The sequence below is a fragment of the Moschus berezovskii genome, chromosome 4 (assembly GCF_049115385.1).
Source record: "Moschus berezovskii isolate FMDL1 chromosome 4, NW_MosBer_1.0, whole genome shotgun sequence".
NCBI lineage: Eukaryota > Metazoa > Chordata > Mammalia > Artiodactyla > Moschidae > Moschus > Moschus berezovskii.
The window spans coordinates 18,698,109-18,712,485 of NC_142463.1; positions in this window are offsets into that span (position 1 = coordinate 18,698,109).

Sequence of the window (14,377 nt, forward strand, 5' to 3'; positions counted from 1 at the left end):
TCCTTTTTTTAAAATTTTACTTTAGGGGCTTCCTTGGTGGTCCAGTGGTTAAGAGTCTGCCTTCCAATGCAGGGGACCTGGGTTTGATCCCTCATCGGGAACTAGGACCTCGCATGCCACAGGGCAACGAAGCCCTTGGATTGCAACAAGAGAAGGCCATGAGCCACAGTGAAGACCCAGTGCAGCTAAAATTTTTTTTTATTTTATTAAAGTATCCTTGATTTTCAATGTGCTAATTTCTTCTATATATATTTATGTATATATATATATTCTTTTTCATATTATTTTCCTTTGTTGAATAATAATGGTAGTGGATATAGTTCCCTATGCTATATAGTAGGACTTTATTATCTATCCATTCTATATAATATTTTGCATCTTTGAATCTCAAACCCCTAATCCATCCCTTCCCCACCCCTCACGAGGCAACCACAAGTCTCTTCTCTATGTCTGTAAGTTTGTTTCTGTTTCATAGACAAGTTGATTTGTGTCGTATTTTAGATTCCACATATAAACAATATGATATTTATCTTTCTATTTCTGACTTACTTCACTGAGCATGATAATCTCTAGGTCTATCCATGTTGCTGCAAATGGCATTATTTCATTCTTTATGGCTTTATTCTGAGTAATGACAGAAAGTGAAGAACTAAAGAGCCTCTTGATGAAAGTGAAAGAAGAGAGTGAAAAAGTTGGCTTAAGCCTCAGCATTCAGAAAACTAAGATCATGGCATCCAGTCCCATCACTTCGTGGCAAATAGATGGGGAAACAGTGGAAACCAGTGAGAGACTATTTTGGGGGGCTCCAAAATCACTACAGATGGTGACTGCAGCCATGAAATTAAAAGACGCTTATTCCTTGGTAGGAAAGTTATGACCAACCTAGACAGCATATTAAAAAGCAGAGACATTACTTTGCCAAAAAAGGTCCATCTGGTCAAGGCTATGGTTTATCCAGTAGTCATGTATGGATGTGAGAGTTGGACTGTGAAGAAAGCTGAGAGCCAAAGAATTGATGCTTTTGAACTGTGGTGCTGGAGAAGACTCTTGAGAGTCCCTTGGACAGCAAGGAGATCCAACCAGTCCATTCTAAAGGAGATCAGTCCTGGGTGTTCGTTGAAAGGACTGATGCTGAAGCTGAAGCTCCATTACTTTGGCCACCTGATGTGAAAGCTGACTCATTGGTAAAGACTCTGTTTCTGGGAAAGATTGAGGGCAGGAGGAGAAGGGGACAACAGAGGATGAGATGGTTGGATAGCATCACCGACCCAATGGACATGAGTTTGGGTAGGCTCCGGGAGTTGGTGATGGACAAGGAGGCCTGGCGTGCTGTGATTCATGGGGTCGCAAAGAGTCGGACATGACTGAGCGACTGAACTGAACTGAATGTTCCACTGCGTGAAGCCATAGTGATGTTACTGTTTGTTCAGTCAATGAATGTGTATTGGATACCTGCTCTATCCCAGATACTGTTCTATGTTCTGGGGATGAAGCGGTGATCAAAGAAGGCAGAGATTCCTTCCCTCGCAGAGATCACATTCTACAGGGAAGACAGAAACAAGATACAGAAGTAAAATGTATATTATGTTAGATGGTACTTAGTGCTAATGAGAAAAAAAAGGCAAGGAAAGGGGATAGAGGATACCTATGTGGTCAGTGATAAGAGGACTGCAATCTTAGACCCGGTGGCCAGGGCAAGGCTTCCCTTGAAGGGAAACTTTGAATAAAGCCAGAAGGAAGTAAAAGCAAGCCATGTGACTGTCTGAGGGATGGACACTCCAAGATTATAGTAGTAAGTACTATATACCTAAGTTCCACTTGAGAAGAGACAAATGCTCGGGTGCATTCCTGCTATTGGAGATCTGGGAAATGAGGAGAAACCAGGAAAAGTTTCACTGAGGTAGAAGGATTAACAGGAGATTTATGTTGCTCTGGAAGCCCACTAGGAAAAAATGCTTTCAAGGAGGAGAGGGTGACCAAGTCTGTCAAGTGCTGCTGGCAGTTGGGTAAGATGAGGGCTGAGAGTGGACCAGCTCTGGAGGAGCCACAGGGGTGGGAACCTGATGGAAATGACTTCAGATGGAGAGATACTGGAGATGGCAAGTGCAGATTCTTATTGTGAGGGATTCTGTTTTAAGAGGGAGCAGAGAAACAGTACAATAGCTGGAAGGGGACACAGGTAAAGGAAAGTCTGCCTTTTTGTTTTCTGGTTTTGGGGGGTTGGGAGGTCATATATTAATAGATCTATGCTGGTGGTGATTATCCACTGGAGAGAAACTGTCTATGCTGTAAGAGAACTAAGGAAGTTGCGGGAGCAAAATGAGGGTGCGGACAGCCTAGGAGAGAAGGCAGAGGCCTGTGGAGAGATGCTGTGATTGGTGGACTTGGTAGTGGGAGCTATCGAAATTCTCTTGAGCTGGCCTCTATTAGTGAAATAAGAAGCAAGGTCATCAGCAGGGAGTGAGAATGAACCTGTATGAAGAGGGAGGAAAGGACGTGAAATAATTAACTGAGAGAGTTAATGGACTAGAAAAATGTAGAATAATTGCTAGGAAGTTAAGTGCCCACTGGAAGTAAGTGGTCATGAATTTAAAATAGTCTAGTCAACATAATTGCTTTTCTTCAGCCATATTTGGCAGCGCTGGTGCAGATATGGAGTTAGCTGGGAGAATTGGATTTCATCAATATTTAGGTTTTGCTAAGCAAAGAATGCATATATGTGGATGATACCGCTCTAATGGAAGAAAGCAAAGAGGAACTAAAGAGCCTCTTGATGAGAGTGAAAAAGCTGTCTTAAGACTAAATATTAAAAAAACTAAGATCATAGCATTCAGCCCCATTCAATTCAGTTCAGTTCAGTTCAGTCACTCAGTCGTGTCTGACTCTCCGCGACCCCATGAATCACAGCACACCAGGCCTCCCTGTCCATCACCAACTCCCGGAATTCACTCAAACTCATGTCCATCGAGTCGGTGATGCCATCCAGCCATCTCATTCTCTGTCGTCCCCTTCTCCTCCCGCCCCCAATCCCTCCCAGCATCAGAGTCTTTTCCAGTGAGTCAACTCTTCGCATGAGGTGGCCAAAGTATTGGAGCTTCAGCTTTAGCATCAGTCCTTCCAGGGAACACCCAGGATTGATCTCCTTTAGAATGGACTGGTTGGATCTCCTTGCAGTCCAAGGGACTCTCAAGAGTCTTCTCCAGCACCACAGTTCAAAAGCATCAATTCTTCGGCGATCAGCTTTCTTCACAGTCCAACTCTCACATCCATACATGACCACTGGAAAAACCATAGCCTTGACTACTGCAATGCAAATAAAGGGGAAATTGTTGAAGCAGTGGCATAGTTCCTCTTATTAGGCTCCAAAATCACTGAGGATGGTGATTTTGCAGCCATGAAATAAGAAGACAATTGCTTCTTGGCAGGAAAGCGATGACAAACCTAGACAGTAATGTTGGCAGAGACATTACTCTGCCAACAAAGGTCTGTATAGTCAAGGCTATGGTCTTTCCGGTGGTCATGTACGGTTGTGAGAGCTGGACCGTAAAGAAGGCGGAGCGCCGAAGAATTGAAGCCTTCGAATATGATGCTGAAGAAGACTCCTGAGAGTCCCTTGGACAGCAAGGAGATCAAATCAGTCAATTTTAAGGGTGATCAATGCTGAATATTCACTGGAAGGACTGATGCTGAAGCTGAAGCTCCAGTACTTTGGTCATCTGATGCAAACGTATGACTCATTGGAAAAGTCCCTGATGCTGGGAAAGATTGAGGGCAGAAGGAGAAGAGGGCACCAGAGGATGAGACGGCTGGATGGCATCACTGATGCAATGAACATGAACTTGGGCAAACTCTGGGAGATGGTGAGGGACAGGGAGGTCTGGTGTGCTGCAGTCCATGGGGTTGCAAACAGTTAAACTCCCTTGGGTGTCTGAACAACAAGAGGAAAAGAATACAAATTGAGATCTGATCAAGGTAGTTAAGGGTGTTTGCAATGGTTGATTTTGATTGGTCATGGAATTTAAACCAGGTAAGGAAGTGTCTTGGCCCTGTTGGCTCAGTGGTAAAGAATCCACCTGCCAATGCGGGGAATGCGGGCTCAACCCCTGGGAAGGGCAGATTCCCTGGAGAAGGATATGGCAACCCACTACAGAATTCTTGCCTGGGAAACCCCATGGACAGAGGAGCCGGGTGGACTACAGTCCATGGGGTCACAAATAGCTGGACACAACTAAGTAACTGAACACGCAGCACAACGAAGTGTCTTAGCTCAAGTTGCCATAACAAGATACCACAGACTGAGTGGCTTACACAACAGACATTTATTTTCTCACAGTTCTGGAGGCTAAACGTCAGGATCAAGGTATGGGCAAGTTTGGTTTCTGGTGAAGTCTCTCTTGGCTTTTAGGCAGTTGCTGTCTTTCTGTGTCCTCGCATGGCTTTTTCTTATGCTTGTGGACAGAGAAAGAGATCTCTGGTGTCTCTTCCTTTTCTGATGAAGACACCAACCTCATGATTTCATTTTTTAAAAACCGAAGTATAGTTGCTTCACAATATTGTGTTAGTTTTCGGCATACAGTGAAGTGATTCAGTTTTATATATTTTCATGTTCCTTTCCATCATGGTTTATTACAGGATGTTGAATATAGTTCCCTGTGCTCTACAGTAGGACCTTGTTGTTTATCCATTCTATATAATAGTTTTCATCTGCAAGTCCTAAATTCCTGATCCAGCCTCAGCCATCCCCCACCTGGCAACCACAAATCTGTTCTATATGTCTGTCTGTTTCATAAATAAGTTAATTTGTGCCATATTTTAGATTCCATATATAAGCAATATCATACGGTATTTGCCTTTATTTTTCTGACTTATTTCACTTAGTATGATAATCTCTAGGTCCAATGATGTAGCTCCAAATGGCATTATTTCATTCTTTTTTATGGCTGAGTAATATTCCATTGTGTATATGTATGATATCTTCTTTATCCATCCATTTATTTACAGACATCGGTTTGTTTCCATGTCTTCAGTTCAGTTCAGTCACTCAGTTGTGTCCAACTCTTTGCGACCCCGTGGACTGCAGCACACCAGGCCTCCCTGTCCATCACCAACTCCCAAAATTTACTCAAACTCATGTCCATTTCGTCAGTGATGCCATCCAACCATCTCATCCTCTGTCGTCCCCTTCTCCTCCCACCTTCAATCTTTCCCAGCATCAGGGTCTTTTCAAATGAGTTGGTTCTTCACATCAGGTGGCCAAAGTATTGGAGTTTCAGCTTCCAGTGAATCTTCAGGACTGATTTCCTTTAGGATGGACTGATTGGATTGCCTTGCTGTCCAAGGGACTCTCAAGAGTCTTCTTCAACACAACAGTTCAAAAGCATCAATTCTTTGGCACTCAGTTTTCTTTATAGTCCAACTCTCACATTCATACATGACTACTGGAAAAACCATAGCCTTGACTAGATGGACCTTTGTTGACAAAGTAATGTCTCTGCTTTTTAATATGCTGTCCAGGTTGGTCATAACTTTTCTTCCAAGGAGGAAGCATCTTTTAATTTCGTGGCTGCAGTCGCCATCTGCAGTGATTTTAGAGCCCATTGTTTCCCCATCTATTTGCCATGAAGTGATGGGACCAGATGCCATGATCTTAGTTTTCTGAATGTTGAGCTTTAAGCCAACTTTTTCACTCACCTCTTTCACTTTCATCAAGAGGCGCTTTGGTTCTTCTTCACTTTCTGCCATAAGGGTGGTGTCATCTGCATATCTGAGGTTATTGATATTTCTCCCGGCAATCTTGATTTCAACTTGTGCTTCCTCCAGCCCAGCGTTTCTCATGATGTACTCTGCATATAAGTTAAATAAGCAGGGTGACAATGTACAGCCTTGACATACTCCTTTTCCTATTTGAAACCAGTCTGTTGTTTCATGTGCAGTTCTAACTGTTGCTTCCTGACCTGCATACAGATTTCTCAAGAGGCAGGTAAGATGGTCTGGTGCTCCCATCTCTTTTAGAATTTTCCACAGTTTGTTGTGGTCCACACAGTCAAAGCCTTTGGCATAGTCAATAAAGTGGAAGTGATATTTTTCTGAAACTCTCTTGCCTTTTCGATGATCCAGTGGATGTTGGCAATTTGATCTCTGGTTCCTCTGCCTTTTCTAAATCCAGCTTGAACATCTGGAAGTTCATGGTTCTGTTGAAACCTGGCTTGGAGAATTTTGAGCATTACTTTACTAGCATGTGAGACGATTACCAGCTGAGCCACAAAGGAAGCCCTTCCATGTCTTTGTTATTGTAAATAATGCTGCTATGAACATAGATGTGCAAAAATATTTTTGAATTATAGTTTTGTCCAGATATATACCCGGGAGTGGGATTGCTGGATCATATGGCAACTCTAGTTTTTTAAGGAACCTCCATACTAAACTCCACTTGGCAGCACCTACTTACATTCCTACCAACAGTGTAGGAGGGTTCCATTTTCTTCACACTCTCTCCTGCATTTGTCATTTGTAGACTCATTAATGATGGCCATTCTGACCAGTGTGAGGTGGTACATCATGGTAGTTTTGATTTATGTTTCTCTAATAATTAGTGATGTTGAGTATCTTTTCATGTGCATATTAACCGTCTGTGTGTCTTCTTTGGAGAAATATTTATTTAGATCTTCTGCCCATTTTTTGATTGGGTTGTTTGGTTTTTTTGTTGTTGTTGTTATTGAGCTATAAGAGCTATTTGTATATTTTGGAAAGGAAGCCCTTATTGGCTTATGATCTCATTTAATCTTTATTATCTCCTTAAAGGCCCTATCACCAAATGCAGTCACATTGGAGGTTGTGGCCTAAACATTTTAATTTTGTTTTTTGGGTTTTTTTTTTTTTTGCCACACTGGGTGGCTTGTGTTCCCCAGCCTGTGATCAAACCCTGGCTTACATCAGTGAAAGCATTCTATTTTAATCACTGGACCACCAGGGAATCACTAACATGATTTTGGAGAAATGCAATTACTCCATAACAGAAGGAAATATTTGAGAGGATCTAGGACTTCACTTTCACTTTTCACTTTCACACATTGGAGAAGGAAATGGCAACCCACTCCTGTGTTCTTGCCTGGAGAATTCCAGGGATGGGGGAGCCTGGTGGGCTTCCGTCTATGGGGTCACACAGAGTCGGACACGACTGAAGTGACTTAGCAGCAGCAGCAGCAGCAGGATGGTGAAAAGGTGGTAAGATTAATGGATTATAAGTAATGGTGAGATGAAGGATAACTGGAATTGGAGCATTAGAAGGTATGAGGTAGAAGTGTAGGAGGAATTGATTGGAGAGGGGAGTATGAAATTGGGATTATAGAGGAGTTGCAATCATTTTTAATGACAAGATCTAGGGTGTGACAGTGGGAATGAATGGTTGAGGTAGAGGCAAATGAGTAAAAAGACCACAGGTAGGAAGGATGGAAAGAAACTGAGAGGCTAAGGCATTAGAAGGACCATCTTTTGCATACTGAAATTACCAGGATTATCACAGGAGCAGCATTGCAGAGAGACAGCAAGCCAGTTGTTAAATCTTTAAGGAAGGAGAGAGAACAGTTCAAGGTAAATAGATGATAGAAGTAAAGTGGGACTTTATTGGGGGAAAATATACCATAACCAATCATAAGTCACAGAGGAAGATATTTGCAATCCATATAACCAACAAGGATGTCACAGACTGAATTTTCCAGAAGCAGATGTTGAGATAGAATTTGAGGTATAAGAAATTTTTTAGAGATCAACACTTGTGAAAGGAAGTGGGAGGAAGCAGGATTGGGCAGAGGAAGAACTTAAACTGTGATACAGGTCCTATAAAGCTGTCAGGGAGCTCTGGAGCAAATACTGAACTTCAAAGTGTTCAATATTATGTCAAAATAGTTGGGTCTTTAGACTGCACAGCCCGCCTCGGTCATAAGAGATGGATTGCACTGTTATATGACCGACCTTGGGCAGGCAGTCACTTGCAGATGTGGCAGATCCTGAAACAGCTGACAGCTGGAAGTTGTCTGCTTAATACACTCCCTGTAGCTGGAAAACAAGTTCTGTCTGAAGGGGCATCTAGGCAGTGCATCTCTGTGTCCACCACAAAGAGACTCATATTTTATTTTGCATATATGAAGAACCCCTGTGAATCTGGGTGAGCATCTGGCTGCAAAGGATAATGCATGCATACACATGTGCTCAGTCACTTCAGTCGTCCCCAACTCTTTGCCACTCTATGGACTGTAGCCCACTAGACTCCTTTCTCCGTGAGATTCTCCAGGCAAGAATACTGGAGTGGGTAGCCATGACCTCTTCCAGGGGATCTATCTGACCCAGGGACTGAACCCTCCTCTCCTGCGTCACCTACATTGCAGGCAGACTTTTTACTGCTGAGCCACTGAGGAAGCCCTGCAAAGGATTAGTTGCTGCCTAAATATGAATGTCTTTACATTCCAAATAGCAGTATAGAAGAGGAGTCAGCACATGATGTCCTAAGGGATTGACAACTGTCTTTGTAAATAAATATTTACTGGAACACAGTTACACCCTTTCATTTAGGCATTGTCTTTATGGCTGCCATCATGGTACAATGGCAGGGTTGCAGTTGTTATAGAGATAGTATAGCTTGCAAACTTAAAATATTTATTATCTGGAACTTTAAGAAAAGTTTCTTGACTCCTGATATAGAACAAGGAAAAAAAAAGACAAAACCTTACACTTTTAGCATAGCTAGATGACAGAAAATGCCCAAACTTCAAATTACCTGTAAGTAGAAAAGCAAAACCAAGTCCCAGTGAGGTCTTTCATGATTCTATTGCAAATCTTTGTGGAGAGCAAGGGCAGCCCAGAAAAAACTGCAGAAAAGAAGAGGGAACAGCTAACAGCAGGTCAAAGATTGATCTAAAATTGCTACTATGGGAAAAAATACTGAAAAAGAATCCTGGTGGATCAGAGCACTGACCATGGGAAGGGATATGAAAAGGCATTTCAGGACTACGGAGGCAATCTCAGAAAAGTAATTCTTCCAGGGAAATAGAATGCAAAAAAAGAAGGGAGAGGCACCCTTTGGAGTTTAGATGGTAAAGAGGAAAATAATCAAAAGAGAAAAATGTTGAGCCATGCAACGCAAAACAGAACCAAAAAAATTGCAGAATAAAAACTACCATCAAACACGCATTCAAGTATCTGTTCTCAGATTTTTTGATCTCAGGACTTTGTTTCACTTTTAAAATTTGAGTGCCTTGAAGACCTTTTGTACTTATGGGTTATATCTACCACTATTTACTATATTTGATATTAAAACTGAGAATTAAAAATATTTTAGAAATCAATTTAAAAGCAACAATTTAATATTTGTATGAAAAACAACTATATTTCTCAAAACAAAAAGTTCATGAGAAGAGCGACATTATTTTTCATTAAAAAAATCCCTTTAATGTCTGGTTGAAGAGAAGACAACTGATTCTTTTACATGTATATCTGTATTCAGTCTTTTGCAATAGCACATCCTGTTAAGTTCAGTTCAGTTCAGTCGCTCAGTCGTGTCCGACTCTCTGCGACCCCATGAATCACAGCACGCCAGGCCTCCCTGTCCATCACCAACTCCTGGAGTTCACTCAAACTCATGTCCACAGAGTCGGTGATGCCATCCAGCCATCTCATTCTCGGTCGTCCCCTTCTCCTCCCGCCCCCAACCTTTCCCAGCATCAGAGTCTTTTCCAGTGAGTCAACTCGTCGCATGAGGTAGCCAAAGTATTGCAGTTTCAGCTTTAGCATCAGTCCTTCCAATGAACACCCAGGATTGATCTCCTTTAGAATGGACTGGTTGGATCTCCTTGCAGTACAAGGGACTCTCAAGAGTCTTCTCCAACACCACAGTTCAAAAGCATCAATTCTTCGGCGATCAGCTTTCTTCACAGTCCAATTCTCACATCCATACATGACCACTGGAAAAACCATAGCCTTGACTAGACAGACCTTTGTTGGCAAAGTAATGTCTCTGCTTTTTAATATGTTATCTAGGTTGGTCATAACTTTCCTTCCAAGGAGTAAGTGTCTTTTAATTTCCTGGCTGCAATCAGCATCTGCAGTGATTTTGGAGCCCCAGAAAATAAAGTCTGACACTGTTTCCACTGTTTTTCCATCTATTTCCCATGAAGTGATGGGACCAGATACCATGATGTTTGTTTTCTGAATGTTGAGTTTCAAGCCAACCTCTTCACTCTCCTCTTTCACTTTCATCAAGAGGCTTTTGAGTTCCTCTTCACTTTCTGCCATAAGGGTAGTGTCATCTGCATATCTGAGGTTATTGATATTTCTCCCAGCAATCTTGATTCCAGCTTGTGCTTCTTCCAGCCCAGTGTTCCTCATGATGTACTCTGCATATAAGTTAAATAAGCAAGGTGACAGTATACAGCCTTGACGTACTCCTTTTCCTACTCGGAACCAGTCAGTTCCGACTGTTGCTTCCTGACCTGCATACAGGTTTCTCAAGAGGCAGGTCAGGTGGTCTGGTATTCCCATCTCTTTCAGAATGTTCCACAGTTTATTGTGATCCACACAGTCAAAGGCTTTGGCATAGTCAATGAAGCAGAAATAGATGTTTTTCTGGAACTCTCTTGCTTTCTCCATGATCCAGCGGATGTTGGCAATTTGATCTCTGGTGCCTCTGCCTTTTCTAAAACCTGCTTGAACATCTGGGAGTTCACGGTTCACATATTGCTGAAGCCTGGCTTGGAGAATTTTGAGCATGACTTTACTAGCATGTGAGATGAGTGCAATTGTGCGGTAGTTTGAGCATTCTTTGGCATTGCCTTTCTTTGGCATTGGAATGAAGACTGACCTTTTCCAGTCCTGTGGCCACTGCTGAGTTTTCCAAATTTGCTGGCATATTGAGTGCAGCACTTTCACAGCATCATGGGGCGCATCCTGTAGCTTCTAGAAAACTCCATACACTAGTAAGATAGTTAGAGTAACATATTTGCACTGTTATGGAACTAGTTTTGACTTTGTAGCTACCTGAAAGATTTTAAGGACCTGGACCACCAGGGAAGCCCATTTTTATTTTTTTAAGGAAACTTCATACCGTTTTCCATTGTGACTGTGCCACTTTACGTTCCCTCTGCGGTATAGGAGAGTTCCCTTTTCTCTGCACCTTCCCAAACATTTATTATTTGTAGACTTTTTGATACTAGCCATTTTAACCAGTGTGAGGTGATACCTTATTGTGATTTTAATTTTCATTTCTCTAGTTATTAAAATTTTTGAGCATCTTGTCATATGCCTGTTAGCCATCTGTTTGTCTTCTTTGGAAAAGTGTCTATTTAGGTTTTCTGCCCGTTTTTTGATTGAGTTGCTTGTTTTCTCAATATTGGGTTGTATGAGCTGTTTCTATATTTTTGATATTAACGTTTTGTTGGTTGCATTGTTTGCAAATATTTTCTCCCATTCTGTAGTTTGTCTTTTCATTTTTTAAAAAATTCTGTATTTTTGGGTTTTTTTTAACGTGGACTATTTTTGAGGTCTTTATTGAATTTGTTACAATATTGCTTCTGTTTTATGCTTTGGTTTTTGGCCACAAGGCACATGGGATCTTAGCTCCTCGACCAGGGGTTGAACCTGCACCAGATGCACTGGAAGGTGAAGTCTTAATCACTGGACTGCCAGGAAGTCCCTGTCTTTTTGGCTTGTTGATGGTTTCCTTTGCCGTGCAAAAGCTTTTAAATTTGATTAGTACCATTTGTTTATTTTTGCTTTTTATTTCTTTTTCCTTGGGAGACTGATCTAAGAAACCATTGCTGAGAATGGTTGATCTAAGAAACAATTTATGTCAGAGTGTTTTTGCCTATGTTCTTGTCAAGAAATTTTATGGTATGTCTTACATTTAGGTCTTTAAATAATTTTCAGTTTAATTTTTTTATATGGTGATTGGAAATGCTCTATTTTCACTGTTTTATATGTAGATTGATTGACCATGGGCATATGGGTTTATTCACGAGCTCTCTATTCTGATCCATTGATTTATGTGTCTGCTTTTGCACCAACACATGCTATTTTGATTATTGTATATTTGTAGTATAGTCTGAAGTCTGGAAGTGTTTTACCTCCAGCTTTGTTCTTTTTTCTCAGGATTTCTTTGGCCATTCTTTTCTTTTGTGGTTCCATATAAGTTAAGATTATTTGTTCTAGTTCTTTGGAAAATGTCATGGGTATTTTGATAAGGATTGTATTAAATCTGTAGATTGCTTTGGTAGTATGGTCATTTTAACAATATTAATTCCTCTAATCCAAGAGCGTGGAATATATTTCCTTTTCTTTGAATCATCTTCAGTTTTCTTTATCAATGTTTTATAGTTTTCAACATATAGGTCTTTCATCTTGGATAAGCTTATTCCTAGGTATTTTTTTAGATGCAGTTTTAAATGGGATTGCTTTTTTACTTTTTTCTGGTATTTTGTTATTAGTGAATAGAAATGAAATAGATGTCTGTATATTAATCAACTCTCCTGTTACCTTGCTGAAATCACTTATTAGTTCTCATGGTTTTTGTGTAGAGACTAGGATTCTCTGTGTAGTATATTATGTTATCTGCAAAGAGTGACAGTTTTACCTCTTTCTGTCCAATTTGGGTATATTTTATTCCCTTGTCTGATTGCTGTGGCTAGGATTTCCAATTCTGTGTTAAAATGAAGTGGGGAGAGAGAAATTATTGTCTTGTTCCTAACTTTAGCAGGAAGTCTTTCAGCTTTTCACTATTATGTTGGCTGTGGGTTTGTTGTAAATGAACTTTGCTATGTTGAGATATATTCTCCCAAACTCTCTTGGGTGAGAGTTTTTATCATGAACGTATATGGAATTTTGTCAAATTTTTTTTCTGTATCTATTGAACGATAATGCGGTTTTTGTCTTTCCTTTTGTTAATACGGCATATCACAGTGATTTGTGTATACTAAGCCATCTTTGTGACCTTGGACTGAATTGAACTGGGTCATGGTAAATGGTCCTTTTTTGCACTATTGGATTTTTTTTTTTGCTAATATTTTACATCTACATTCATCAAAGATATTGATCTGTGATTTCTTTTTTAGAATAATGTCTTTGTCTGATTTTAGTTTCAGGGTAATGCTGACTTCCATAAAATGAATTTGAGAGTGTTTTCACTTCAATTTTTGGGAATAGTTTGAGAAGGATAACTGTAAGTTTTTCTTTATATGTTTGGTAGAATTTCCCCAGCGAAACTGTCTGGTCCTGGAATTCTGTTTGCTGTTTTTGTTTGTTTACTTTTCTTTCTTTCTTTCTTTTTTATTACAGATCCTATTTCACTTCTAGTAATTGGTCTGTTCAAATTATCCATTTCTTCTTAACTCATTTTTGGCAGGTTATATGTTTCTAGAAACTTGTCTATTTCTTCTAGTTTGTCCAATTTGTTGACAAGTAGCTGTTCATTGTATTCTTTTGTCTGTTTATATTTTAATTCTCTGATATCAGTTTTTATCTCTCTTCTTTCATTTCTGTTTTGGTCACATAATGAGGCATGTGGGATCTTAGTTACCTGATCAGGGATCAAACTCGTCCCCTGCATTGAGATTGGGAATCATAACCACTGGACTTCCAGGGAAGTCTCTCATTTCTTAATTTGTTTATATGACTCCTCTCTTTTCTTCTTGGTGAGTTTGATTAGAGGTTTGTCAATTTTATCTTTTTAAAAAATCAACTGTTGGTTTCATTGATCTTTTCTATTGTTTTTTAATCTCTATTTTAATTATTTCCTCTCTGATCTTGTTAATTTCCTTCTTTCTCTGGCTTTGGACTATTTGCTTCATTTTTTCTAATTCTTTAAGTGATAAGAAAGGTTGTTTATCTGAGATTTTTCTTGTTTCTTGAGAAAGGCCTGTATTGCTATGACCTTCCCTCTTAGAACTGCTTTTCAGTTCAGTTCAGTCATTCAGTCGTGTCTGACTCTTTGCCACCCCGTGAATCGCAGCATGCCAGGCCTCCCTGTCCATCACCAACTCCTGGAGTTCACTCAAACTCATTTGCATAGAGTCGGTGATGCCATCCAGCCATCTCATCCTCTACCGTCCCCTTCTCCTCTTGCCCCCATCCCTCCGAGCATCAGGGTCTTTTCCAATGAGTCAACTCTTTGTATGAGGTAACCAAAGTATCGGAGTTTCAGCTTTAGCATCAGTCCTTCCAATGAACACCCAGGACTGGTCTCCTTTAAGATGGACTGGTTGGATCTCCTTGCAGTCCAAGGGACTCTCAAGAGTCTTCTCCAGCACCACAGTTCAAAAGCATCAATTCTTTGGCACTCAGCTTTCTTCACAGTCCAATTCTCACATCCATACATGACCACTGGAAAAACCAT